This window comes from Cervus canadensis, chromosome 22, assembly GCF_019320065.1.
Source record: "Cervus canadensis isolate Bull #8, Minnesota chromosome 22, ASM1932006v1, whole genome shotgun sequence".
Classification (NCBI taxonomy): domain Eukaryota; kingdom Metazoa; phylum Chordata; class Mammalia; order Artiodactyla; family Cervidae; genus Cervus; species Cervus canadensis.
The window spans coordinates 17,200,783-17,227,470 of NC_057407.1; the positions used below are offsets into that span (position 1 = coordinate 17,200,783).

General features: G+C 45.3%; 1 protein-coding gene and 1 non-coding gene across 6 annotated transcripts in view; one reads left to right on the plus strand and one right to left on the minus strand.

The window, feature by feature from the left end:
- Positions 1-26,688, plus strand: part of FLNB (filamin B) — a 136,506-nt gene that overhangs the window by 29,477 nt on the left and 80,341 nt on the right. The gene's annotated exons all lie outside the window — the stretch shown is intronic.
- Positions 22,630-22,702, minus strand: TRNAG-UCC. Its single transcript has one exon. It is a non-coding gene; the product is annotated as a tRNA-Gly (tRNA).

Consider the following 26,688-nt stretch of genomic DNA (forward strand, 5'->3'; position numbering starts at 1 on the left):
AAAAAAAAAAAAAGCCACTTTGCCCAGGAACTCAAAAGTCCCATAGTAGAGCTCCTCCCAAACATGGCTGGGTCCCCAGCTTCAAAAGAGTCAACAGGGTTTGTTTTTCTCATCTCTTTTGGTCCTTTTGGGCTCCATGTGGGGGCAGAATAGCTTTTGGCCTCCCGGATTCAAGTCCAGCCAGAAAAGAGAGAGAATGAAAGCTGCAGACAGGATTGTTGCTTGTGACTCCCATAAAGTCCCAGGATTTGACGACCCCTCTAGTCACATATGCCTAGCTCTGAACCAACTTCTGTGCTTAGGGGCACCTGTCACATCTACCCCACCTGAGGCCTAGCATCAGAAGCAACCAGTGACCCTTACAGACAGCTGTGGGTTCACAGACCTGGGGCAGTCCTGCGGTGGGGCTCAGGAAAACTTGGAACCAGGAATCAGGAAGCCACAGAGGCTGCCTCTGGTTTCTGTTTCCCTGGAGTCTCTTTTGTTTCCTTCTCTCTGTAGACGAGCCCTGCACACATCACGACTGCCCCACGGCTCCTGACTGTTTCCATTTCACGCAGTCTAGCTATGTGCAGAGACCTCAAGGGAGAATGTGATTCAGCTCATATTGGAGGTCCCACCCCAGTTCCTTTAGCTCTGGAGATTGAGACTGGGGCCCTTTAAGACAAATCTGGGTGGAGCCTGTGTAGGAGAAGATGTGATGTAGGCTGATGGTCCAGGAGGGACAGATAGATGCTTCTCATCTGGTTGAGAAGCCTTCTCTCTGCATCCTAGTTGTTGACATAAATAGTGTCAAGGGCCTGTCTCCCAAGCTAGACTTCATTGGACGGAGTTCCAGCCCAACGACAGGGTCGCCTGCTTCCTGCCTGGAAGCACCGCCCAGGCTCAGCACCTCGGGACCTCTCTGAGTACTCCTGTCAGCTCCAACATGGGCCCTTCCTTCCTGCCGAGGAGACGGCACCGTCTGAGAGGCATGAATGGGAATTTCCTCCTTCCAGGCCCAAGTCGGCATGACTTGGGATGGCTTCGACTGGAAAAACTGAATCAAAGTGTGTGCTTAGGCCAAGGATTTCCCCAAACACTAATCAGCAGTGATTACTTCCAGCGTGTTGCCTTTGGCCCTGCAGAGAGTTTTGTCCATTGTGGCTGCAGTGTCTGGCTCCTGCTGCTTAGAAGATGAGAAATCAGTTTGTAGGGATGAGCCTGAGTGAAGGGCTGTCCCTTCGCCAAACCGACCTTTACTAGGTGTGAAAAACCCTAATTACTGAATTCATAGGTCATTGGCTGGCCTTTTCCTCCAGCATTAACACTTGGGGGTGGAGGGTCATAACAGTGCTGCTGAAATGAAATCCTGAAAATGTGTTGAGGGAAGCTTGTATAAAAATCCTTGCTCATTGTTGGAAATGACTTTTCTCCTCTGTCTTTATGTCTTTTGAATTGAGCCCAGATACTAAGTATGAATAGAGATGCCATGCTCCAATCCCAAGGTCATCTAAAGGAAGTAACGCAATTCTGTGTACCTGAAACTCGATCTTGGATGAACTGAATGCAGTTTTATTATTGAGTCCGTGAAAGTTCACTGGCTGTGCTGTGTAAAACAGTGGTGAAAAACTTGTAGTTGGTTCTCATAGAGCGGCTTGGAGCGCCTTGAAATGCTTCCTGGTCAGATCTTGAGTTTACAGGCTGGAAGGTAAGAGCTAGCTCAGAGAGGGACAGGATGTATTCAAGGTCACACAGGGCATTGTGGCTAGGTTAGATCCCAGACCACCGGGTCCCAGGCCTCTGGGATTTGGCTTGTCTTAGTCTTGCCTGGTCAGGTCTTAAATTTAAGGCTTCCCTGGTGGCTCAGATGGTAAAGAATCTGCCTGAAGTACAGGAGACCCAGGTTTGATCCCTGGGTAGGGAGATGCCCTGGAGAAGGGCATGGGAACCCTCTCCAGTATTCTTGCCTGGAGAATCCCATGGACAGAGGAGCCAGGTGGACTTACAGTCCATGGGGTCACAAAGAGCCAGACACGACAAAATGACTAACACTTTTTCTTTTCTTTTTTCTTGGTCCTGCCTGTAACTGCCTTCTGCTGGGAAGGATGAGGCAGAACTTAGAGTCTGGAGTAATGGATAGGATTTAAAGAAAAAAAAAAAAAAGCAGCTTTACTGAGATATAATTCAAATGTCACAAAATTCACCCCTTCAAACTGTATTATTTTCAGTATGTTCACAGAATTGTACTATCATCACCAGTATAGAATTTTAGAACACTTTTATCTCTGCCCCCTACCCTGCAAAGAAACCCATTAGCAGTCACTCCCCATGCTTCCCTCCACCGAGGCCCCGGCAGCCACAGATTTGTTTCTCTGTGTAGATTTGCCAATTCTGTACGTTCATACAGTAGAATCATACAACATGTGGTCTTTTTGTGATTGACTTCTTTTACTGAGCAAAATGTTTTCAAGGTTCACCCATGTTATATCTATGCTTCAGTCCCTTTTTATGGCCAAATGATGGAACTTATAGGGATTGAATTTGAAAATAAAGCTAGAGCGGTTTCAAATTTATTTTTCCTTTGCCTGGTAAGCTTTTTCCTGAGAAACCAGTCTCTACATTTGGAGATGAAATGAGAGACTTTCTTAGCTTCCCTAAATCTAAGCAGTTGCTATTGATACTGTTCTTAAATATTTTGACACCTGGGAGAAAAGTTGGTCTTTGGAAGAAAGTGTACTCTTTCTTGTATTGCCAAGAAAATTAATACATGTTAATTAACACAGATGCTCAAAAGTCAGGGTTGTAACGAACTTTTTCCTTATGTTTATTTTCCAAATACTTGACTTGTTTAAACATTTTTAATTTTAGCAATAACGTAATTTTTCTTGCCCTACCCAAATTCATTGGAAACTTTCAACCCTGCAGACGATATGAAAGAACAGTATAGTGCACTCCCATGTAAATTTCTCCTGGAGTCTCCACTTGTTAATGTCTTTCTACATTTACATACTTTTGTCACTCTCTCTAAGGGTCCACATCACAGACCTAGTTTTTATGGAACCCTTTGAGAGTGCCTAGATCATGACCCTTCACTCCCACATACTTCAGTAGGTGTCTCTAAGATATAGGTCACGTTTCCTAACCACAAAGTCACTGCATACCCAAGAAGTTAGCTCTGATACAATAATAATACCTCACATAAAATCCCATGTGTCCTTTATGGTCAATTAAAAAAACCCAGGAACCAGATGAAGATTATTCAGTTGAATTTGGTTTCAAAGTTACTTCAGCCTTTTCTTTAATTTAGAACAGCCCCCATCTTTTAAAAAAAATTTTTTTTTTTTTGCCTCGACATTGCCATTTTGGAAGAAGTTGGGCCACTTGTCTTGTAGAACTGGTGCTTCTTAAATGTTATGTGCGTGAGGATGACAGAGTTGGAGGGTGTCTTGGTGAGGCACACACTCTGGTTCTGGAAGACACGGAGGGGCCTAGGCGTTAGCATTGCCAGTAAGCTTCCAGGTGCTGCCAATGCTGCCTGCCTGCACACCACACTGGGAGAACCGAGGCTGTGGAATGTTCCGTATTTTAGATTTGACTGTTTCCTCAGGACTAAATTCAAGTTCAACATTTGTGGCAAGTGCACTTCCCAAGGTCATGGGCGCTTTCCCTTGCATCATGCCAAGAGGCACATTGCATCAGTTTGTCCTATGATTTGTGATGCTCACTGCCGTCTCTTGATTGAAATGGTGTTTGCCAGCTCTCCATTGAAATAGTACCTTCCTCCTGTTGTAAGCAACAAGTGATCTTTGAGACTGCATGAATATCTTGGTCCCCAACAGTTTTCACCCATTAATCAGCTTCTTGTTAGGGGGGCGGGGATAAAACCATCTTGGGTTATAATCTCCAGCTGGCAACATTGCCTCTTATGTAATTAGCAATTAATTATATGGGTGTGTGAGTAATTTTTATTTTTTAAAATGTAGCTAGTGGCAGGTTCATTCCCATTTGTACTGTAAACATTGGCTTTTACAGTTTCCCAAATTTGGAAGCTTTACGGTCCTATTTTTATGATTCCCTTGAGAAGTATTTACGTCCTGCAGCCAGGGATAGTATGGCATATTTTAAATATTCACTAAAATAATTTTTTAGCACCTCCTGCAGTTGCTTGCTAGGACTATTATTGGGACTCTTAAATATCCCACTGATTTCAGAAAGTCACTCTTCTGTACTGGACAGGCGATTCTCACATGTTACAAGCTGTTTTTTTGTTTTTTGTTTTTTTTTTTAACTGAAATAAAATGTTGGGTGGCCAGGAAGGGAGTGTTTGAATAGGAGCCACTGGAAAAGTGTCTCAGGAAGGTCTGGCCCTTCCCCGACCCCCGGTCCCTAAGAAGCTGCCGAGGAGGGATTTCCACGTGAGGGCTGGGTTGGAGTGCATGACAGTTTTTCTAATCAGTCTAGAACCTTGAGCAGCTCCTTCACTGTGTGGTCTGGAGGTAGGAAGATTAGGGCTGGAGAGTGTTCAAACACCCCCTGCCCCCTGCCCACTGTCAGAAAGATGCTATCTGAAATTCCAGCCATACATCTCAGCAGCAGTATGACCAAGTTTCTGAACCTCAGTTTCCCTCAGTCTGTGAAATGGGGATGATGATGGTCTTGGCCTCTTAGGGTTGTTGGACACATGAAGGGAGATGACTGTGTGGAGTGCTTGACCCAGGGCTGATGACTCAGTGGATGCATGTTGATTGAACAGATTTCTGGTCCTTAAAAAAGAGATTTAAATCCTATTTTCACTTAAAACCTGTTAAGTATATATTTTCAAGTATATATGTTCTTGATTTTATTTTTCACTGTTCAACGAACGAGTATTGGTCCACATTAACAGATTCTGTGTATAACATTTTGGTTTACTGAGCTAATTTAAGAAAGGAGATCTTTAAGTTATATATATTTATGCTCTTCTATGCTGGGTATACTTAAGCTGACAGCAGGTTAAGTGAATGGATTACCACTGGCCACTTTCAGAATCACCATTATTCTGGAAATAATGTCCTAATCAGGGAGATTCATTCCACAGATATTACCTGAGCTTTTCACTCTGTGTCAATCACTTCTTCAGTATCTGTGGAACCCATGTGTGATGGCAGATCACCCACCACCCACTGTTTTGTGTAGAACCAGGACGTTTTCTGACAGTCGCTGCTTTGACTGGAGGCCCATGATTTTCTGGCGTGAACCACATTCACAGTGCATCATCCAGCTTCTAGTTGTGGCATCTTTAAGGTGGGGTGTGCTGTGCTATGCTTAGTCACTCAGTTGTGTCCCACTCTTTGTGATCCCATGGATTGTAGCCCGCCAGACCCCTCTGTCCATGGGGATTCTCCAGGCAAGAATACTGGAGTGGGTTGCCATTCCCTTCCCCAGGGGATCTTCCCAGCCCAGGGATTGAACCCAGGTCTCCACCATTACAGGTGGATTCTTTACCATCTGAGCCAGCAGGGAAGCCCAAGAATACTGGAGTGGGTATCCCTTTTCCAGGGAATCTTCCCGACCCAGGAATTGATCCAGGGTCTCCTGCATTGCAGGCAGATTCTTTACCAGCCTAACTACCAGGGAAGCCCCAGGGGATGGGGTAAGGTGGGGTAAGGACCTGGAAAACATTACAGGGGAACCCGAGTCTCTTGCTTTGCAAGTTCTCTGCCAGTGAGCCACCAGGGGAAGCTCGCAATAATTTTTACCTATAGGTAATTCAACAGCCCCCATTCCACCCCCAACCTTTGTTTTCCCTAAAAACTCCTTGGTATGTGTGCCTTTTTTCCCCCACACTGTTTGACATTTTGGGGGTTAGAGCAACTTACACATTTGTTGTAATGTGTAATTGACAGTTTAGGAAACCGATGTCAAACGAAGGGGTTAAGTCCCCTGTGGTGGTCCCCCAAGATTGCCAGAGAAAACAATTATATTTGAAGTTCAGATAAACAGTGAATAACTGTTTAGTAGAAGTATGTTCCAAAAATGGCAAGCAGTTCTCTCATGTTACAAGTCATTGAACAGGACACACAGTCAACAGTTGATTGTCTGAATTCACATGTAACTGGATGTTCTGTATTTTATTTGCAAAATCTGGCTAGGTCCAGCTGTCTGCTCAGAAATGCCCAGGGTTTTCATGTTTGCTGCAGGGTGCTATTTGCAGCTTCAGGAGTGTCCTAGGAGAGATCTGCTGAGGCATCTCATTAGGCTGTGGTTTAGCGCGCCGGGGTAGGGGCCAGATTAGTAATTAGCTAACCTGACCTCACTCATGAGGAATGTGCTCTTGCTAGGTATTAGCGGGAGGTTTAAGCTCGCAGAGCCATTGTCAGAAGCCTGTCAGTGATGTCATCAGCTGGAAAAGCTAGAGCTCCAGTTTTGGTAATAAATGGAAATGGAGTTTCACAGGTGGGGTGTAGAGGAATTTATTCCGACAGGAAGCCTGATGGAGCCTCCCAGCCTATGTGCAGCCCCCAGCCAGGTTTCTGAATCCTGAAGAACAACCAGAAGCTTCTGACGCGGCGTGCGATTACACCGTTGGCCCAAGGCCCTGGAAAAATTGGCCTGCTCTCAGCGAACACTCCAAGAGCTACAAAGGGGGTGTCAGGACTGTTTTGCAGCTCTGAGTGGGCCCATAAATTGGGGAGGAAGGGAGGCTGATGTGGAAATTGTTCATTAGATTGCTCAGAGTAGTTCTCAAATATGCACACTTGGTTCCGCCTGGGCCCGCACCATCTCTGTCATCTTGCCCTCTATCTACTGTGTGCGTGTGTGGTGGAGGGCTTAGGCAGGGGGGACAAGTCCTTAGGATTTACTCCTCACGAAACTCCCTTTTACCTTGAAATAGAGTGAACTTTCCATTTTTTTTTTTTTTTCAAAAGGGTAATTTGTTGTGCATGAGTGGGCTGTCAAACAAGTCCTGAGTGCGGTAACTATAGCCATTTCATTTTATCTGGAATCGCCCATAAAACATTCCGGAAAATGACGGGTGGGTGTTCTTTCTTTGGAAGCATTGACCCTGGGTCTCCTGGTTGGCTCACTTAACGGGGAGGCGGAGATGGATCCTCCCAGGCCCCTCTTTCCTTCCACATCATCCCCCTGGGGCCCCACCACTCACTGGGACAGTGTCCCTGTGTGCTGGGCAAATAGTACAGCCTCTGGGAGCCTCTGGTTTGGCATCTGTAAACCACGATGTTTGTGCCTCTTGTGGGCACGATACCGTAGCCGAGATGCTCAGTATTTTGTGAGCTTTTACTCTGTGGATGGCTTTTGTTGACTGGGTATTTTAGAGGATGTCATTGAAAGAGTTTGGCCTGGTCAGACGTTAGCTTTTGAATATGCCTTGTCACAGCCTGGCCATTTATCATTTGGGACCCTCGCCATCTCTCTGACCCATGTGTAAAATGGGAGTGCCCCAGGCCTCTCCAGTGATCGACTGGCTTGCTTGCAACACCCTTCTACTCCTGTATACAAGAGTTCATTATTAATGTTGTTGTTCAGTCATTCAGTCCTGTCTGACTTTCTGCCATCCCATGGACTGCAGCACACCAGGCTTCCCTGTCCTTCACTATCTCCCAGAGTTTGCTTAAACTGATGTCCATTGGGCCAGTGATGCCATCCAACCATCTTATCCTCTGTCATCCCCTTCTCCTCCTGCCCTCAATCTTTCCCAGCATCAGGGTCTTTTCCAATGAGTCGATTCTTTGCATCTGGTGGCCAGAGTATTGGAGCTTCAGCTTTAACATCAGTCCTTCCAATATTTCAGGGTTGATTTCCTTTAGGGTTGACTGGTTTAATCGCCTTGCTGTCCAAAAGTCTTACCCATTATTCATGGGTATTCTCTAAAAGAGAAAAAGAATTGCAATGCAGTTCTAAGAGGACCCTTCGGATTCTTTGCAGCATCATTCTTCCAAGGAACTGGCAGAATCATCCTTTCTTTGTTTAGAATTGGTTTCATTACTTTAAGACAAGTCTGTGAGAAAGGAGGCTTGACCCAATGGCCGAGGGCTGCACGGGGCTCCAGGCCACACTTGTTTTCTTTTCCCTTTCCTCCTTCACTTCTCTTGGGGTCTGACTCAGGCTCATTCGCTGTCAAAGAGAGGGACGAGGGATGACCTCCTGGGTGGGGATTCTGGGGTAATTGGATTCATGTGTGGTCTGGCTGCTGCGTGGTTCTGAACCCTGGCTGCGACCTTAGAACCAACGGGAAAGCTTTAACTATTAATGGTATTCTGGCCCCACCTCCAAGAAATGCAGATTTGATTTCCTTTTGGAGAAGGGGCAGTGTGCTTTTGTATTATTATTGTATTTTCTGGATCGAAACTCAAACGGTTTCTGTGAGTAGGAGAAGTGTTGAGGGTTAAAAAGACAAGTTGGACTAGCCAAGCTTGATTGGGACCACGGTCATGACCATTGTTAACAATAGAGCAGCCCTGATCTCTTGGGGGGCTGCCTGGAGGGATGGGATCACTGGGAGAGACTTCTTTTCTCACCCTTTGAATATAATTTGAATTGATTGTAACACGCTATTTGATAACTAGGGAAGTTTGATGATGATCAGGAAAAAACACTTTATATATATGTATGTGTATATATATATATATATATATATATATATATATAAAATCAGTACAAACATATGAAATGACTGGGATTCCTTCAAATTCAGAACTTCTTCCAACAAGGCTGCCAGAGTTCAAAGCCTTTCTTTGTAACTAGACTTAAAAGGGCCCCAGTCCCAATCATTTGAATTCCCTCAGAGGTGGCTGATCTCTCCCCCCTCCTCCCTCTGAGGGTGGATTTGATTCTTAACAATGGCCCAGCTACTTGGCACCCAGCCTGGTGAGTAAGACAGCTGAGTAAGAGGGGAAAACAGGGCCTTGGGTCAGAAAACCAGGATAACAAGTGGCAGGATTTTCTTATCTGTTCAGAGAAGCCCCAGAAGCTGCAAAAAGCTGTAGCCTCTGGACTGTTCTGTGGGCAGTGGCCGTGACATTTATGGGGAGAGCAGGCTGTCATCTCAGCAGTTGGGGCAGCTTAGTGGCTCGTGGGCTGGTGAACGTCTACTGTGCACAGTGACCCCCCCCCCCCACCAAGTGACTTCAGAGCTGGTGTGGCCAGAGTGCTCAGAGGATATGAGGAAGTGCAGCTGTTGTGTAACTCTGTGCCCTGCCTGCCCTGAGATAGACTGTATGGAAGGCTGGTTCAGGAATCCCGTGTTCATCCTGCTGCTTTTGCACTTTTCATCCTGCCAAGTCTAGTTTGTTTGCCTCCTCCATTCCCCATTCCCTGTGTTCATGGAGTGGGGGGCAGGCATTTGTGTCTCCCAGGACACTGCTGTTTATGTCTCTCAGCACTGATGCCAAGAATGAGTGGGAGTTAAGTGTTCTCTGTTTCTCCCAGGTCTAGACACTGTCAACCCATTTTACAGAGGAGGAAAATTGAGGCTTGGGAGGGTAAGATCTTGTGGTGGTAGTTGAATGGGATGTTAACCCAAGTGGTCATATCCCTCTGTACTTGTAGATCTGAAATTCATCTGGTAAATCTTTTAATTTCCAAAAGAAGTATTTTTTTTTTTTTTGGCTTGTGGGATCTTAGTTTTGTGACCGTGGATCGAACCTGGACCTGCAGCAGTGAAAGCATGAAGTCCTAACCACTAAACAGCCAGAAAATTTCCCCAGAAAGAAGTTTTTAAATGACAGCTTGTGTTAGGTACTCAGCTCTAATTACAGTTTGTTCATTTCACAAACTTAGTGCTTTCTTTTTAATTTTAAAGGCCCTGTGCTAGGGATATGGCCTTATCTTCAAATATCTCACAGAGAAGAAAAACAGCCAGAGAATGCGCCCAAGTTGCTGTGGCAGGTTTTATAGGACACGGCTTCTCACAGTGCCTCCCAGAGAGCAGTAAATTTCATCTGGGTTGTCTAGGAAGGCCTGAGGCAAAGGAGGCATTGGAAGGGGCAGAGTCAAGAGACAGGGTATTCTGAGCTGCAGAACTGCTCTGGCAGAGTGTGGGGAGTGTGGAATGTGAGAGCGTCTGGAATCAGCCTCCGGCCTCAGTGCTTCGGACTTGCTGAGGCTGGGATGGACCATCTGTTGTGCCATTGGCCAGGTTGTGAAGAACCTCTAAAGGGTGGAAAAGGTCTTGGATAGGACTGTCTAGACATGTGCTACCTGCCAGCCACTTATGGGTGGTTAAATTGAAATTAACAAATTAAATAAAATGTACAGTTGAACACTTCAGTCACACTAACCACATTTCAAGTGCTCAATAGTCCTGTGTGGCTTGTGGCTACTGTATTAGAAGGTACACATGTAAAGCATTTCCATCATGGCAGAAAGTTCTTCTGAACAATTCTGCTGTTAGTAGTGGTGCTGTAGTTTGGACTATGGTCTGTGGGGCCAAATTTGGCCCTCTGCCTGTTCTTGTAAAATTTTATTGGCGCACAGACCGCACCCATTCCTGCATGTTGTCTCCACTTTCTCACTCAGGCAGTAGTTTCGAATAATTCCAATAGAGGCGTTATGGCCAGTCAAACCTAAAACTTGGTGTTCAGTTGCTAGGTTGTGTCTGATTCTTTGCAACCCCATGGATGGTACCACACCAGGCTCCTCTGTCCTCTACTGTTTCCTGGAGTTTGCTGAAATTCATGTCCATTGACTCAGTGATGCTATCTCACCATCTCATCCTCTGCCACCCTCCTCCTCCTTTTGTCTTCAACCTTTCCCAGCATCAGGGTCTTTTCCAGTGAATCAGCTCTTCGCGTCAGGTGGCCAAAGTGTTGGAGTTTCAGCTTCAACATCAGTCCTTCCAATGAACACTCAGGACTGATTTTCTTTAGGATTAACTGGTTGGATCTCCTTGCCGTCCAAGGGACTTCTCCAACACCACAGTTCAAAAGCATCAATTTTTTGACACTCAGCCTTCTTTATGGTTCAACTCTCACATCCATACATGACTACTGGGAAAACCATAGCTTTGACTATACTAATCTTTGTTGGCACAGTGATATCTCTGTTTTTTAATATGTTGTCTAGGTTTGTCATAGCTTTTCTTCCAAGGAGCAAGCATCTCTGGCCCTTTAACAGAAAAAGTTTTCAGGTTCCCTATTATAGACCCAGGGGAACAATAGAAGCTGTCCAGGCTGAAAGTAACATAAATGGCTGTATCTATGGCCTGAGAGGATACCTAGGGTGTTGGTAGGTGGGCCATGTTGGTGAGGACACCCATTCATAGTGACCTCCAAGTGTCCCCATGAGAGACAAATGAGGCCTTGCCCTGGCAGATAATGTTCCACTGATCTGTGGTCCGTTTAACAAAACGTCCGTCACTGAAGTCCTCTAACTTCTGGTTCTAAAAATTATTAATTGGAGCCAGGATTCTTGCCTTAGTGTGTCTTAGACTCCTGTGACTCTCTGAAGACTGCACTTTTTCTTTATGCATCAGATAATATACATGGGGTTACAAAGGAAACCAGCTATGTTGAAATACAGTTGCCAGAAATAAATTTTGGACCTAGTAATAAATGCACATCTGTATTGAAATGTTTAGTAACAAAATCTAGGAGCAAGTCTAATGGCTATCATAATTTGGACATAGTGTTCAGTACAGAGGATATTTTGAGATATTGCTAACACTGTAATATGATGGGAACAGACTGATTTCGTTGGTGGCAGAACCACAGGTGCTTCTAATAATACACCTGTGTTTTATGGTCTACATTCATATAGAAAAGACTTGCTACATTGTAGTCAGAGGTTACTGAACACAAAGATTAAACATTTTCTCCTATTCTAGTTCATGACCTTCTCCCGCCCCAACCCCAGCTACCCCACCTTCCCCTGCAAGAGCCCCTGACTTAGGCCATCAGTCACGGGAAGTTAGAGGCCAGTTGAGGATGGTGGCTTATCTTGCTAAATGTCTTGGACACTTCATTCTAGTTCCACTTCTCTCTCGTTTGTGAGAGAATATTTTTTTACTTTTTTGGCTGCACTGGGTCTTCGTTACTCTGTGCTGGCTTTCTCTAATTGGGGTGAGCAGGGACGTCTTTTCTTTGTGCTGTGCTGGCTTCTCTCATTGCAAAGCACAGGTTCTAGGTGCTTGGGCTTCATGGGCTCTAGAGCGTGGACTCAGTAGTTGTGGCTCACGGACTTAGCTGCTCCACGGCATGTAGGATCTTCCCGGATCTAGGATCGAACCTCTGTCTCCTGCATTGGCAGGGGGATTCTTTACCACTGAACCACCTGGGAAGTCTGGGATATTCTTGATATATATCATGAAGCGTGATGCCAAAGGGAAAGGGAATGTGTCAGAGGAGACTGAACCTTGAACAACAGTGGCTAAGAAAGAGCCACGGAGTGAACGGTGGGAGAGGAGGGCATTCCCTGCGGAGGGACAGCCTGTGCAAAGATCTGGAAGGATGTGCAAGGTGGCTGCTGGCCCAGCCGCTGGGGCAGGGAGGAGGACGTATGGAGGCGTGGGGTGAGGGCTAGTGGGGAGCCAGGCAGGGACCTGCTGCAAGGGGCCTGAGACCTTGCAGAGGAATTTGGACTGTGTCCAGAGTTGCTGGGATGTTTTGAGAATTTTGGCCCTGAGCCCATCTTATCAACTATAATAAAACACACCCGTCTCTCACTTTGCAAAAACAATATATTTATGTGTAATGTTGTATAGTAATTTGAAACGTAAAAGAAAATAGTTTTACCTCTGCTTATATCTGTGCTTTGTTATATTATTTGGCTATGAATACTTCTTTATGTTACTACTGACTGATGTTTCAGCAGTCATGATACATATTTGGTGATTCTTGGGATATGAGAAAACTAACCTATAACTCATTTTCAAAATGTAGTGAAATTTAGGACTTCCCTGGCAGTCCAGTGGTTAAGACTCCATGCTTCCACTGGTGTGGATTTGATCCTTGGTCGGAGGACTAATATCCCACATGTTTTGTGATGTGGCCAAAAAATTTGGAGAAAAAAGGTGTAATGAAATTTCTGTGAATGCCAAAGTTAACAATTGCTAAAGAATATATAATGTTACATTCAAGAATTTAATAAAACATTTATTAATTTCAATTTCTTTTGCTTTTCTTATTTTGGAGTACCAATTCCCTCAATCTGCCTGTTACCAGCTTTCAAATTGTAGATCCCTGACAAGGAGCTGTGCCTGAGGGCCGTGAGGCAGCCCTGGTAGGGTCAGTGGGAAGATTTGGGTAGAGTTTTGATATGTGGGCTTAGATCAAGTAGCCAGTAAAGTGGGCCTGATATTAGCTGATGGATGGTGAGCTGGGGATGCATTCAGAGGTGGCCAGCAGTATTGGAGGAGAGAGGGGATTTGGTGAGGGAGGGTTGTTAAGGGGATCCAGTCGGGCTTGATAATTGGTTGTGTAGTAGATTTGTTGATTACTGGTTGCCTGGTCAGATTGGCTGGTGAAGATCTCGGGTGGCCTCAGCCTGTGATGGTTTGAAGCAGGGCTTGGGTTCCCAGCCAGACTGAGGCTAGGTCATGGTGGTGAAAACACCAGATCCTGTCTACTTGGTCAATGGTCAGTGACAAGGGCCCTGGCCTTCGACTTTGCAGAAAAGAATTTCCACAAAGACGGAAAGCAGTGAAGCAAAGCATTTATTAAGAGGAAAAAAAATACAGTGTGAGTGGATAGACACGTGGGCAGATTCAGAGGGAGAGTCCCTGAGCTGCGCCCTTGTAGTGGTCTGAATTAATTTATGGGGTATTTCTTCCAGTTTCTTTTGGCCAGTCATTTTTATTTGCTTGGTTCACAGTCCATGTTTGGGATATCTCAGAACCCTCCCACATGTGTGCAGTTATCTCTTAGCCAAGACGGATTTTACTGAACAGGCTTCTGGGTAGAACGTTCCTTGACATAACTCCCCTTTGGCCTCCCAGGAGCCTTTCTGCGCATGTGTGGTCAGGGAGGTCTCCTGACTTCAAGAACGAGAAATATGTGGTCTGGGTTGGGCCCAGCCTTCTCCCTTAATTGTCCTGCTCTTCTTATCTTGGAGTTTTGGGCAATAGGGAATGAATCTCCAATTGCTTTATCCTGTGGGGTGGGGATGGGGGGGGTCATCTGTCTCCTGCCTCAAATCCCCACTGAGGGACGTAAACCCCCAAAAATCTTTTTTGGGAAGATGAAGGGTGAAAGGTCTGACTTTTGACTTCTTCAAGCTTGTAGACCATACCTAGTTGAGGTCACAGAGCTCTTGACCTATCTCACTAAAGGGCCCCAGGGTGACTTCTGCCGTTGAGTCAGAATCTGCTGTGGGGAGTGGTTGTAGTGCTTGGGTCAGTGGGTTGTTGACTGGTTGATTTAATGATGAGTGGGTGGTTGTTGCTTTTTTTCCTAAAAAAGATAGAAAAGAAGATACCTTCTTTTTCCTGGCATCCTACTGAGTGCCAGGATCACATTGATGCTGCAGACAGAGTCGGGTTCTGACCCTAGGACGCTTTATTACAGTTGGGTAAACCTCAGATTTGGATCCTGAACTACACAGAGAGTGGATTTAATTAGCACCCACACTGTGTGGCTAGTTGCTGTTATTATGCTTATGAGTATTTCATTCCTCGGTAGCAACTAGGAATGCTACTTGGGTTTGGTTCAGTTATTTCACAAATATCTTTGTTAACTTTTCCTTAAGTTCTCCCAACTCCCCTGTATAGAACATTGAGAGCTAAGTGGAATTTGGGTGGAGGTTCTGGAGATTTCCCCAGATCACATAATTTAATATTCCTCTTGCTCACATCAGGATGACAGCCCCCATCCCACCCCCCATTTCTCCCAGTCCAAATTGCTGGGTTCAGTCTCTGACGCTTCATGCTTGACAATGCATTGTCTGAAGGATTTTGACATTAGAAGCTCTGAGGCAAACCCAGGCAGAAGGAGTCTGGCTTGTCTCTGTTTAAGAATTAGTTTTCACAGATCAGTAAGATGTTTCTTAGTGTGGTTTTTAAGTGAGTGGGTTTTGGCCAGAATTTCATAAACACTGTGGTTAAGGAGTGTGCTCCCCTTTGACACTATCAATGAGAACCGACCTTTTGAGACCTAGCCTTTATCTGTGAAACTGGTGGCTTCCAAGTCACAAGATTCTAGTTTCTTAATTACTGCCACCACAACAGTTGTAGATTAAAGACAGCCTTTTTAACTTATTTCCTGTTTTCTTTTTGTGTCTCTTGTCTGTCTCCTTCACCCCCCCACCTACCAGTTTCTTAAAACATAATTTCCTAGCCTATGGGAGGATTTAGGAGAAGTATTTATAGAGATCTGTAGGCAGTTTAATGTAGACGTTCCAAAATATCTTCTGGAGACTAATAGTGTCCTTTAGGATAGTATTTAAAAAGTTATCTAGTCACATAAAGTTGGGAAAATACTGAGTGACATCCTAGTGTTCTCTTGGAGATTATCCAGGTACATTTGGCTATTAAAGGCTCTGAGAAGTCCTGCTGCAGTTTAAAATTGTTCAGTTCCATATGTCTTCAGCTTATTTGACCACAGAAAGCCTTTTGTCTTAGAAAACCGGTTAGTGTCCAGTGCACTCATTTCTAAGTTGTGGTGCTTGTGGTACTCAAGATGTTTTCAGGTGTTATGCAACTTACATTTAAAGTTGTAACAGTTATGTGCCTATTTCCACAGGTAGTTTAAACAAAAAAACAACTAGTGCATCATCCACTCCTTTCATTCATTTGACTAAAGAGAAAAAGGTTGTGTAAGAGGGGGTGGGGGAAAGACTAGTAAATGGCCCAGAAAAACATCTACTTCTGCTTCATGGACTACACTAAAGCCTTTGATTGTGTGGATAACAATAAACTGGAAAATTCTGAAAGAGATGGGAATACCAGACTGCCTTACCTGCCTCCTGAGAAGTCTGTATGCAGGTCAAGAAGCAACAGTTAGAACCTGACATGGAACAACAGACTGGTTCCAAATTGGGAAAGGAGTATGTCAAGGCTGTATATTGTCACCCTGCTTATTTAACTTATATGCAGAGTACATCATGTGAAATGCCAGGCTGGATGAAGCACAAGCTGGAATCATGATTGCTGGGAGAAATATCAGTAGCCTCAGATATACAGATGATAACACCCTTATGGCAGGAAGCAAAGAGAAACTAAATAACCTCTTGATGGAAGTGAAAGAGGAGAGTGTAAAAGTTGGCTTAAAACTCAGCATTCAAAAAACGAAGATCATGGCATCCAGTCACATCATTTCATGGCAAATAAATGGGGAAACAATGGAAACAGTGACAGACTTTATTTTCCTGGGCTCCAAAATCATTGCAGATGGTGACTGCAGCCATGAAATGAAAAGACTTTTGCTTCTTGGAAGAAAAGCTATGACCAACCTAGACAGCATGTTAAAAAGCAGAGACATTACTTTGCCGACAAAGGTCCATCTAGTGAAAGCTATGGTTTTTCCAGTAGTCATGTATGGATGTGAGAGTTGGACCATAAAGAAAGCTGCACACTAAAGAATTGATGCTTTTGAACTGTGGTGTTGGAGAAGACTCTTGAGAGTCCCTTGGACTGCAAGAAGATCAAACCAATCCATCATAAAGGAAATCAGTCCTGAATATTCACTGGAAGGAGTGATGCTGAAGCTCCAATACTTTGGCCACTTGATGCAAAGAACTGACTCATTGGAAAAGACCCAGATGCTGGGAAAGATTAAAGGCGGGAGGAGAAGGGGACAACAGAGGATGAGATGGTTGGATGGCATCACCGACTCCATGGACATGAGTTTGAGCAAGCTCTGGGAGTTGGTGATGGACAGGGAGGCCTGGCATGCTGCAGTCCATGGGGTTGTAAATAGTCGGATGTGACTGAACTGAACTGAAAATGACCCAGGTGGTCAGAAGACAGAGCCAGGTTTCTGAATGTGACTTGTGGGACAGATATGCCTCAGAGCCAAGTACAGGCAAAGCTGGTGTTCTTGCTAAGGCAGGAAGCAGATTCTGACCCAAGAGTGGGACTCTTTAGATGAAGAACTGGTGATGAAGACATTTGACAGTAGGATGTGTGTCTCTAGCAACGGCGGCAGCTGCAGTTGGGTGATGTTTTGGGTATTTAACGTGTCACTCACTGGCCCTGCACTTGGACTCTGTGCCTCAGGAATGTTAGGATGTGTTCCCATTTTAGCAGCAAAGTCGACCTGCTATGTGCTCAGTCTGTTTATCTTACTGCCATGGCCATTTATCATGGGACAGAGGTCAGGGGCCCGGCGGTAAATCTCTTTTAGGAGGATGATGTAAGCCCTCAGCATTTATTTCCTCCTTGACTTTTGCCAGTTTTGAAAGCCTTTGCGATACCATCATGGCCGTGTCTGGGTCCCCTTCTCCGTGGCCCCAGGCTTGTCTCCAGACGGAACGATCAGTGCAGACACGAGTTCAGATCCCCTCCTCCACTTACGGGCTACGTGACTCTGGACGTGACTTGTCTTCTTACCAGTTTTTGCATCTGGAAAATGGGGCTAACAGTGATACTTCCTAAAGCAGTAATGAGAAGCCAGTGGGAGGGATTGCTCTGGGCTGGACCCCAGGTCTTCATGTGTAACTGAGAGGCTGGGCCTCTGCGTCATGGGAAGGACACTCTCAGGCAACAGGATGTGAAGGGAGCAGGAAGGTGGCTGGTTGTTTTTTTTTTTTTTTGGTTAGCTTGAAAGACATGCCCAGAGGCACCCAGATGTCTCCATTTCTGTGCAGTGTAATCCTCAACATCTTCCACTCCTCCGGCAAGCTATTTGGAAGTGGCCAAAGGCCACCTCCTGAGGCATGGAGCTTGCTTGCCTGGGATAGGTGTACCTAGCTGAGGAATGGGAAGGAAATTGGATGGCCAACTGTGAGAAAATGAGCAGAGGAAGTCACCACAAGGACAGCCTTGCAAGCCTGAAAAGCCTCCTGTATTCATTTGGTGATTGGTATCATTGCCTGTGGTAAAGATCAAGGGTGTTGTGAAAAGATGAGAAACTGGCTCCCTCCTGCTCCCCTCACCCCTGTCCCCTGCTTCTCTACTCAGATGCAATGGCAGTGTTGGTGGGAAATATCTCTTCTAGAGCAGTTTTATAAATATATGAACCCAATTATGTCATTTCCCCTGGTTGGCCACCCCTTTACTCCATTTCCAACCTGTCATACCCATGGCTTTCATCATTGGATAAAACCTGTCAATTTCCCCACATCAATGCCTATAGATCCCGACAAGCAACTTTGTCCAAATGAAGAGTTCCTTAACATTTGCATTACTATGCTGCTTTCTTCTGGGGAGTGTTTGTCAAAATTTATTATAAAAGTGGAGGGGAATTTGGGGGAGAATGGATATACATATTTGTATGGCCGAGTCCCTTCGTTGTTCACTGAAAACTATCACAACATTCTTAATCATCTACATCCCAATACAAAATAAGTTAAAAAAAAACACACAGAAAAGAGTAAGGTTTAAATTAAAAAAAAAAAAAAAATTCAAACAACATAGGAACATGTAACAGTAACAGAAAAGAAAGCCCATCTTTGCCATCACCCTGAGTCTTTTTCCCAGGGAGAGCCAGTGAGCACTGTTTGTTGTGCAGGCTTCCAGATCTTTCTGCTCAGACGCAGAGTCATGCCTTGTCAAAAACAGGATTGCACGAACTAAGCTTTTCTACACATTGCCCTGTTCCCTTAATATATCATGGAGGCCCATCTCTGCTGGAACACACGTATCCTTCTCATTCTTTTCACAGAGGCCTGTTATTCTCCCGCACGAGAATGTTCTATAACCTTTATTTAACCATTTATTCTTGGGAAGGCATTTAAATTGTTTTCAGTCTCTGCTCTCCCCCGTCCCACCCCCATTTTATTATAGTTATAAACTGCTTTAATGGTTAAAGGTCACTTTAATGCCCAGACCTCTTCTTTCCCCCACTAGGAAAAGAAATCACGTTAGGGAACCTCGCTGAATACGTTGCACCTCCAATTGAATTTTTTGACCTTGCTTTTAATTTTCTGTCAGCAGTGGCCCAGCCTGGCCTCTGCAGACTTCTTAGGAATCTGCTGGAGGAGTCGGGGTGGCCTGCAGATTTTAGCAAACTGCCAGTTCATTCAGCAGCTCGCTGAGCAAAGAACATCTTGATTCTATCAGGCTTAATCCTGGGTCCCTGATGGGCTGGCTTTTGTGGTTGTTAGCAGATGGAATGCTGCGTTGGAAGGCGGAGTTCTGGGGTATTGGGCTCTGAGCGGTCTTGAACCAGAATTGAATGGCAGTGAATCGTCCCCCGCACTCACGGGACGTGGGGAAGTCCCCGCACTCGTGTGTGTTTACAGTGACAAAGTGGTGGTTGTCATAGCCCTTGCTGAAGTGGCGGAACCCTCATCGGTCAGACTGCTACCTGCTTTACTACGATATCTCACAGCTGTTTGATGAGAAATGAGACGCGAGTCCAGTTATGATGCTCCTCTTACAGATGAAGAGGCAGCAGGGTCGAACCGTCCTAGTCCCACGGCCAGTGCGTGGCTGCGCCTGGGAGGCGGACCAGGATCATCCCTGGCCTCTGGGTTGCTTGGCCGCCAGTTATTTCAGCAAGTGAGCTCCCCTTTGTTTCAGTAGGTTCAGCCCTGCCCCCCACGCCCATGTTTTTTACACGGTGGAGGGGGAGATGCTGGTGGTGTGGAATTAATTTACAGGAAGGAGCCCCATGTCTGGGCTGAGACAGCTCTGTTGTGATTGGGTGGCATGTGTATCCACGGGCTCATGTAATTGTGGGTTGAAGGTCCAAATTCAAGGGGAACAAATCCCAGCCTTCAACAGAGCTGAAGACGCGATACAGAAAATGGCAATATAGGTATCTGTCTCTTGAGAACTTCCTCTCCTCCAACTTCATCTTCTTTCTGTTGGTAATGGTGAGAGCCAGCAGTCATAAATTATTTGGAATTTCCCTCAGCTTGGTTCCCATTCAAGACTTTAAATTGGGAGTTTTGTTCCTTTTATGACTTCACAATCTTTGGGCAGGCTGCCATTTCTATAACTGGTTCATATGAGTTGTAACATGAGGTGAGGTATGGGGGAAAAATGCAAACTGATTTTTCCCTTTTCAAAGTGAGGAAGTCACCTTGGTCTGATTTTTGTAACAAGCCTCAGCTTTTACAAGTTTGCAGTAGAAGAATGAATCCCTATCCTATTTATCATCGTTATTATTTTTTAGCTTTTATTCTTAATTGTAAAAGGAATAAAGAACCCTCAGGGGACATAGCCTAGCATGAGACACAAAAGGCAAAAAATTACGTGCGTTTGTTTTTCTTTTCTTTTTTCGCCTTAAAAGGTCTTCAGTGTCTTGCCTTGGAGTGGGGAGGTAATGCTGGTTTTCATTATAATGATGCTGTATCTTTTTGTGAAATATTTTAAAGGCAATCTAACTTATTTTCTTATTTTAAAGTGTAATTTGCATTTGGCACAGGGCCTGACACCCAGTAGGCAGTTAGGAAGTTATTTGTTGGCTGCAAGAATAAATGAGTAAAGGGAGCTTTTCAAGAATGCGTCCTAATTTCTGTTTTCCAGGGAAAATGCAGGTTAATATATTGGTTTGGGTCCACAAGAGCAGAGCTGAGTCATCTCCCTTCTAACTCAGTTTCCCTGCCGAGCAGCTGTTCTGCATGGAGGACTTGCCAGATGAAGGGCCAGGGTGGGGATCTTTAGAATCTCCAGTCCCTAGGGTGCAGCTGAGGCTGAGGAGTCATGGTTGAGGCAGAGGGGACTAATGATCCCGCCCTGACTCCTGCTTGCACCTCCCAGGACTTGTGCTGTTTTCTGTGCTATTTACCACGTTCTTTTCCTAGAGCCTTAGCAGTTTAGGGGTGGCGGGAATGATGGGCCAGATCAGAAGGCCTGCTGCATTCCCCTCCCAAGCACAGCTGCTCGCTGGCCATGCCACCCAGCGGTGGGTCGTATCCCTATGCACAGTCTCCTCATCTGTAGAATGAGAGTCATAACTGTGCTTGCCTCGTGAGAGCTCTCATGACATCATGTGTGTTCAGCAGAGTAGGGAGGATAAGAGTTCGGGCTCTGGGGAATTCCATATTTTTTTTTCTTGCTAAAATGATGCATAAATGCATTTTCATCAGTTAACATTACTATTACAGAAGACTTTAGAAAATATCTATATAGCTTGATGACTTTCTGCACTGAAAGAAATAGTTCTGCTTTATCCTCTTTCTCTTTAGAGTAGTATTGATAATAAAAATAAGCACTGGGTTTTGATATCTGAGAAGCATGTTGTAGTTCCTGAATGGGAAAGAAAAAAGAAATCCTTGATGGGATTTTTTTTTTTTTTTAATGCCAGCATGTCCTAGATCAGCTGCTGGTGCTGCTGCTAAGTCGCTTCAGTCGTGTCCGACTCTGTGTGACCCCATAGACGGCAGCCCACCAGGCTCCTCTGTCCCTGGGATTCTCCTGGCAAGAACACTGGAGTGGGTTGCTATTGCCTTCTCCGCCTACATCAGCTATTCCCTGGTAACTCAGTAGGTAAAGAATCTGCCTGCAGTGCAGGAGACCCAGGTTCAATCCCTGGGTCAGCAAGATCCCCTGGAGAAGGAAATGGCAAACCCCTCCAGTATCCTTGCCTGGAAAACCCCCTGGACAGAGGAGCCTGGTTGGCTGCAGTCCATGGGGTCACAAAGAGTTGGGTACGACTGAGCAACTAACAGTGTCAGTATCTGAATTTAAAAAAATAGAGCTTGGGCTCAGAGGCAGCAGAGAGAGCTGTGGTTAAATTTAGGCTCTCCTGTGTCATTTTGGGGAGATCCCTCTGTGAGCCTCTGCTTTCTCATCTGTAAGATGGGGTTAACTGCAGAAGCCATCCTGATAGGGTTGCTGTGAGGGTCGCATGAGGCAGTGCCTGTGGCCCAGAGGCGAGGTCTGCAGGCAAGGGCCGCTGTACTGTTTTGGCCGCTGTTGATGTCAGGACAGGACGTGTTCAGAAGTCTTTCTCAGGTCGCTCCTCCTGCCCGTACTCCTTTCCTTGCGGGCTTCCCTCTGGGCTCTGCACAGGATGAACAGTGACCAGCTGAGCTGGAGTTAAAGGTGCTGAGGGCCTCCATTCACAGCCAGCGTTTATTATTTCAGCTGGCCGTGTTCTCAGAGCTTTTGTGGCCGGAAGCTGTGAGAGAGGGTCAGACGCCTCCATGCTGAGGCCCCTAGAACTCACGCTGGGGTTTACCCGCACCTCCCAGGGGCTGGACTCTGGGCTCCTTGACTCAGGGCTCAAGCTCAGAAATCCCTGTGGCCCTTCTCCTGCTGGCCACTCAGGAGAATTGTGAGGCAGCAGTGGAATGACTTAATGCAGGGACCTGAAGTTTTAGGGTCAAAAAGCTAGTTTAGATGCACTGCTTTGACCATTTTGGAGCATCTTTCCATTTTTCCTTCTTTCTTTCACCTTTCTAACAGGTTAGATTCCTTGTTCTAACTTTTCAGGGATTTTCTAATAGTAAATGGAAAGAGATTTACTATCTTCTAGGCACTTTACTATAAACCATTTTGTTTAGTTCAGTGTGACTTCATTACTGAATATAGAATAATCCTCAAAAGTGGTAACTTTTCAAAAATGTCATTGAAAAGAAAACCCACTGGGATAATGCAGATAGTTCCCCAACCAGGGATCAAACCTGGGCCCCCTGCAGTGGAAGCACAGAGTCCTAACCACTGCACCATCAGGGAATTCCCATAAATGTAACTTTTAAATAAACAGATACCTCTTAATCAGAAAGTAGGTATTTGGGATAAATTATGAAGCAATGCACTATCATAGTACCTAAGATCTGAAAGTCCACCCGAAACTGTGTACCAAAATAAAAATAAGATGTTTATGGAATACTGTAATTTGTTCTAATTATTCTCAGCAAAAATTGTCCAGCAAGTGAGAAAGAACAGAAGGAATAGCTGGCAAGTTAGAAAATTTGACGTCTAAAGTGACATGCAAGAAATGTTTTATGGACATATAGACGAAACCTCGAATCAGGGATTTTTGAGAAGGTTTACTCTATTCTGTTGCAAAGAAATCCTAGTCACCATTCCTCATGGCATGCCCAGGGCAGACATTGCTAATCTGCACAGTAATCTGAGTCTCTGTATTCCTCGTGCCTTGTTCATGGCAGGATTCGTAATCCATTTCAGCAGTCTTTCTCACATCTAGATGGGGTCTCAGCACCTTTCTCAACTCAGTGAAAGATTTTCACCTCATGTGCCAACACCAATGACCACTCTTGGCCTACTGAATCTTCTCGTGAAAAATTCCTAGCATGAAAAGGCCTTCTGAATGAACTCTTAACTGAACCCTGACGCAGGGATGTGTAAAACGCGTTCATTCAAACAACCCCTTTGTCATCCTTGAGTAGTCCATGAGCAAGAAACAGAATCAAAAATCCAGCTGACCCCGTGCCCCGATCCACCCTTATTTCATTGTGGTCTATAGTTTATCTTACTGACATAAATGGGAATAGGCCCTGTGACTTCAGGTCTTCAAAGCCCAGAGCATCCTCTTATTATAGTCAAACTGCTGTGACAAAGAGCTTTTTAGAAAAATACAGTGGATTTTTTTTGGTCTTTAGGTTGGTGGGACACCCTATTCTGGGACCCAGGTTCCTTGCATCACCTGCCTGGCCTCTTTTAGGACAGGTCCCGTTCAGTGACTGTGATGCTGGGCTGGGAGGAGGCCCACCCGCTGCCCAAGGCTATGTGACTTGAGACAGAGTATATCAGACACAACTGAAGCATGTGAGCACGCACATAAAGCCTTGATGAGTTGTCCCCAAAAGCACATTAGAAGGAGGTTTCCTGAAACCCCTACCTGTCCTGGACCCCTTCAGCCACATGTCGTCTGCTTTTGACCTGGCAGCCAGCTGCACTGTGACTAGTGAATGCCTTGCTGTCCTTATAAGGGATGGTGTCCCCCCAGGCCTCTCCTCCTGGGTCCCCACTTCTGACACCCTGGCAATAGCCAGGAAAGAAGGTTGACATCGTGAAGGTAGTAGGAGTATTGATGGTTGTGTGGGTCCACACAACTCTACTTGTAGAATAGAGAGAGGGGAAACAGCATCATCTCTCTGACCTGGTGGGGACTTGTCCATAAAGGAGATATTTCTAAAATGGTGCTGAAGATTGCCCAAGAGTAGCTGGTTTCTATCTTCATAACTGCACCCATTCCAGAATGCTGCTTACCAGGACTGGGGAACTGATGTGCTGAAAAGATGTGAAAGCATCCCATCCTAGAATTTGTAATAGCTTGAGTTTAATTCTCTAGCTTAAACATTCCCCCCCCCCCCAAAAAAAAAACAAATATAAAAGCAATAACATTACCCTCACTTAGATGTAACTCAGGCTAATTTGAAGTAGTTTCAGAAGGTATGTTCACAGAAGGTGTGTGTGGCTTGAGAGCTAGTGTTGTCTGGAGCCTTTTATGTGGGGACTGATTGGTTGAATTTGGGGAGGAGAAACTTGTGGCCAGTTGCCAACCTGATCTAAGCAGATTCTAGGAGATTGGGCGTTGCCTTATTTTATTCCTGAAAGAGGCTCTCAGTAACTCAGAAGGTGGAATGCTGCCCAAGAGGCTTCCAGCTGACCTGGCTCTTTCCTCTTTTTACATCTCTGCTCCATGTTTACACTTGACATAAACATCACAGAGCACGTTCATGGCTGCAAATTCTGTAGTCAGCTGTGATGTTTACACATGGACACTGTGACGCTGTGTAGCGTTTCGTTTTCAAGGCGCAGGGAGTCTCCTATTTCATGTGGGTGGGAATGCGGGAGGCCTTTTGGGCAAGTCGCCATCTTTTTATTGTTCCAAGAGCTCGGTGAAGCATTTGAACTCTCACCTGTCAAAATCGCTTTTGGCGTGAGGATCGCTCTCCCTCTAGCTTCTCAGAATAGCAGAACGAAAGTATCATTTATCCCAATGAGACCTTAATGGGGGCTTTCCCGTTTGAACACCCACCTTGAATTCATTGGAAACAGACGTTCTGGGCATTGTACGTTTCATAAATTTGACTCCGAGTTTTACTGGGTCATATTTCCCCCAAAATCGTTTTGAGAAAGACTCATGTCTCATTCTTTTAAACCAACATGTGTAAGCTGGGTAAAAATAGAGCAAACTGGTTTCATGTTTTGATTTATGGATGAAATCTGCAAGTTTGCATTTGAAAAGCATTTAGCACATCACTCAGGAAAGTTTGAGCTTTGCACGCTGATGCCCGTGGCTGGGTGACACTCTGACCTGTTCAGATTCTGCCTGCTGCAAGATCTGACCCCGCCCGGTACACCCGTTTCCCTGATTAGCAATAAGTATGCATACTCTCTGCTTCTCTCCCCGCCCTTCCCCCGACCAGACTGTTCTTTGCCCTTTAAGTTGAATAAAGGAAATGGGCATGGAAAATTGTTTGACCCGATTTTTTTCTTTTTCTTTTTTGCCATCCATAGGTAGTAACTCAGTAATCAATAGCACTTTAAAGACACACTTGTAACAGGGCATCTAATCCAAAAATCTCAGTTATGGTCAAGGACTGGCAGTTGGTCCAGCAGAATGAGTATGAGCATCCTTGGATGCTCGTATTCTGTGGAGGGGTCAGTGTTTCATGCAGGTCTCTGCTTCTTTATTGGCCACAGGACCTCAGAAGCAGAGCTGGCTTCGTGGTTGCACAGCCTGCGCATCTGTCCAGGGCCCCATACTCACGAGGGTTCTGTGCCTGATTTAATGCTCTGCTGTTGCTGTCTTGATATTCTTTAATCCTTCTGGACAGAAGAATCCTGCATTTTCATTTGTCACTGGGTCCTGGAATTATGCGGACAGTCATGTGTAAACGCTAGTCGTACAGTTCATCACGTAGAAAATCCCTGGTACCTTAACTTTGAATGAGGATCACTTACATTCAATGTGTCTTACCGGCCAGTTCACGATAATCTCTACTCTCTCATTTTATGTGATCAAGTCTTGTTGTGACTGAATCTGTAACCATGAAATTACATTTGATTTCTGTGGGTTTGGGTGTGGGGTTTTAAGAGGGTTTTTTTTCCCCCCGCCTTTGTAAGAGGACATAACAATAAACAATCAGTTTGATTAAAAACAAGAAATCCCCACCCTTTCAGTTTTGAATGGCATGCCATTTACTCCTCCAGAGCATGTGAGTTTATTTTTCATGTGGTTGCAGCTGAGTTTCATTCAGTGGAGTTTGACGTGTGTTTAACCAACATTCAGGTGGCTTGCGGTCAGTGGGTGGGAAGGACAGGGCGTGGGGAGCTGCAAGATGAAGAAAGCTCAGTTACTCCCCATCCGGTGCTCACAGCCCTGGGGGTTGGAGGAGGCTGTGAGGGTAGAATGGTCCTTGCCATAAGAGGACCCTGGTGTGACCACACATAGGCTGGTGGGAATGAAGTGCGCTATCTGTTTTTAATAGATATGGCCCTTGAAAGATGACCCAGGGTTTATCCTGCTGGAGGTTAGGGTAAAGGTCCTTCCCATCAAAGGGGATACAGAACAGGTTGGGGTGTCCAGGGGGTTCAAAGCAAGATGTGCTTCAGGAATGGGGAGTCTTTGAGCCTGGATTGTGGAGTGTGGTGGGTGATGGTGACGGGGGTGGAAAAGCAGGCTGGGTAGAGGTTATGTGGGTCTCTCAAGGTGCTGAATGTTTAAAGAGTTTAACTCCGGGCAGCAG